The sequence below is a fragment of the Eriocheir sinensis genome, unplaced genomic scaffold (genome assembly GCF_024679095.1).
Source record: "Eriocheir sinensis breed Jianghai 21 unplaced genomic scaffold, ASM2467909v1 Scaffold264, whole genome shotgun sequence".
NCBI classification, from domain to species: Eukaryota; Metazoa; Arthropoda; class Malacostraca; order Decapoda; family Varunidae; genus Eriocheir; species Eriocheir sinensis.
The window spans coordinates 407,501-410,416 of NW_026111570.1; the positions used below are offsets into that span (position 1 = coordinate 407,501).

General features: G+C 53.8%; 1 pseudogene; it reads left to right on the forward strand.

Annotated features, from left to right (window-relative positions):
• The window catches only part of LOC126991362 (sodium/calcium exchanger 3-like), a 2,076-nt pseudogene extending 67 nt beyond the window's left edge, over window positions 1-2,009 (forward strand).
• The last annotated feature ends 907 nt before the right edge of the window (window positions 2,010-2,916 follow it).

The following is a 2,916-nucleotide window of genomic DNA, read 5'->3' on the forward strand; positions in this document are numbered from 1 at the left end:
CGAGGGTAAGTGGGGCGCCTGGTGGCCGCTGGCACTCTCAACTCTCCTCTCTCTCGTTCGCTCCCCTCCCGCGCCTGCGCCCCGTGCGGTGGCGGGCTGGCGCGCCCCCTCCTCCAATTGGTGGCGTGCTGTGTGCGGAGGGAGACGTGCGACTCCCGGCCCGTGACTGAGTGTGACAGTGGCAGACGTCATGTCGAGAGCCAGACTCTGATCCTAAAGTCATTTCTTTTCTCCTCTTCGGTTGTCAGTGCGAGTGTGGTGAGGCGCCATGGCTGGACCGGGGGCCAGCGGGTCTACCCATTGGGGGATGCGCTTTTTAGCTTTGAGTGTGTTAGTGCTTACCTTCTGCTCTCCCGTCTCTGCTGAAGAAAACGAAACTGCGCGCTTCGGAACATGTCTCGACGGTCTAATTGTGCCGTTGTGGTCACCTCAGGATAACCTGACCACAGGTGACCGCGTGGCTCGCGCCATCGTCTACTTCGTGGCCATGGTTTGGCTCTTCATCGGCGTCTCCATTATCGCTGACCGCTTCATGGGTTCCATCGAAATGATCACCTCGCAGGAGAAGGAGGTGACAGTCAAGAAGCCCAACGGTGAGACTCAGATCATTGTGGTGCAGGTATGGAACGAGACGGTAGCTAACCTTACGCTCATGGCCCTCGGCTCCTCGGCCCCCGAAATCCTCCTCTCGGTGGTTGAAATGTTCGCACGTAACTTTGAGGCTGGTGACCTCGGGCCCGGCACAATCGTGGGCTCGGCCGCCTTCAATCTGTTTGTCATCATCGGTCTGTGCGTGTATGTGATCCCTGACGGTGAGGTTCGCTACATCAAACATCTGCGTGTGTTCTTCGTCACAGCCTTCTTCTCTGTATTTGCTTACATCTGGCTGTACTTCATCTTGGCCGAGATTTCCTACGGTGTGGTAGAGTTCTGGGAGGCCTTCCTAACCTTCCTTTTCTTCCCCATCACTGTGGTTCTGGCTTACATTGCCGATCGTCGTCTGCTCTTCTACAAGTACCTTACAAAGGAGTATCGCATCAACAAGCGCGGCGTGATCATCGAGACTGAGGGTGGTGCTGACGTTGAGCTCGGCAAGAAGGATGAGGGAGGACCACTGTATGACGACAACGTGGATGAGACCGTCAAGGAGTTTGAAGAGCACCGGAAAGAGTACATGACTGTGATCCGCGAGCTGCGCCTCAAACACCCCCACATCAACATGGACACCCTGGCATCCATGGCTCGCGAGGAGATCATCAACAGGCCCCAAGTCTCGGCCTTTACCGCATCCAGGCAACACGTAAATTGACTGGCGGAGGCAACATCATGAAGAAGGCACGAGAGGAAGTGAAGACCGAAGAGAAGGAAGAAGAGGAAGATAAGAAGGACGATGAGACCATTAGGATCATGTTCGACCCCGGCCACTACACGGTCATGGAGAACGTGGGCACATTCGAGGTGACGGTCGTGCGTGAGGGCGGCGACCTCAACACCACCGTTATTGTCGATTACAAGACTGAGGACGGCACTGCCAACGCCGGCGGTGACTACATCGCCGCCGAAGGCACGCTTGTGTTCCTGCCCGGAGAGACGCAGAAGACCTTCACTCTTGAGGTTATTGACGACGAAGTTTTTGAGGAAGACGAACACTTCTACGTGAGGCTGTCCAACATGCGTCTCGGGTCTCCTGACGGCACGGCGGTTACCCATGCTGTCAACGGCGCCGCGGGTCACCCCAACAAGCCTGTCAAGATGGAGCTGGCGGCGCCCTATGTGGCCACGATCATGATTCTCGACGACGATCACGGCGGCATCTTCAACGTGGGTGAGAAGGACGTGGAAATCGTGGAGAGCATCGGAACCTACGAGCTGAAGGTGGTGCGTTGGTCCGGGGCGCGCGGGCGTGTGGTGGTGCCCTACAAGACCGAGGACGGGACAGCCAAGGCGGGCAAGGACTACGAAGAGGCCGAGGGAGAACTCGTCTTTGAGAACAACGAGACTGAGTGAGTACCAAGCGTGCCATTTTCGAGTTGTAACTAATACATATGGCGATCCTAAGGAACAAGTATCAACTACTCAGCAACCCCCTCCCCCGTTACGTTCTAAATACAGCTCCTACCTACCGAAAGTTTTCCTCCACTGCATTAGCACTCAGTGATCCCCTTTAACTTACATTACTTCACACGAAAGACGACTCACTTCCTAAAAACTAAACATTTTACAACCTTCGAAACCTAATGTCGGCCAATGAAGCGAATTCAAACACAAACACACACACACACACACACACACACACACACACACACAGACACACACACACACACACACATAAACACACTCACACACACACACACACACACACACACACACACACACACACACACACACACACACACACAGACAGACACATACACACACACAGCTACTTATACTAACGAGAGTAACATGAGCCACAACGACTAACTAACATCAAGATAACTCTCATTAGCAGGAGGAAACGCGGGAAGACTAATAGCTATAGAGTTTCGAACCCCTTTCACTCCACATTCCGTCTCCTCCTCCTCCTCCTCCTCCCTCCTCTTCCAATCCTACTCCTTTATACTTGTCCCCCTTCTGCAGCCATCTATTCTCGTTGCCTTTCGCCACCGTTGTTATCACCGCCAGCCTTAATGGGTCGTAATGGCAGCACTTGCGGAGACCAGATATAAGGAAGAACAGGCGGGACGTAAGTTAAACGTGAAATAATTTGACCGTAGAGTTTTCACACACCCCGTCTCCCCCTTCCTCTTCCTCCTTCTCCTCCTCCTCCTAATCCTCCTCATACTACTACTACTACTACTACTACTACTACTACTACTACTACTACTGCTGCTGCTGCTGCTGCTGCTGCTGTTGCTGTGGCTACTAGAGCTACTG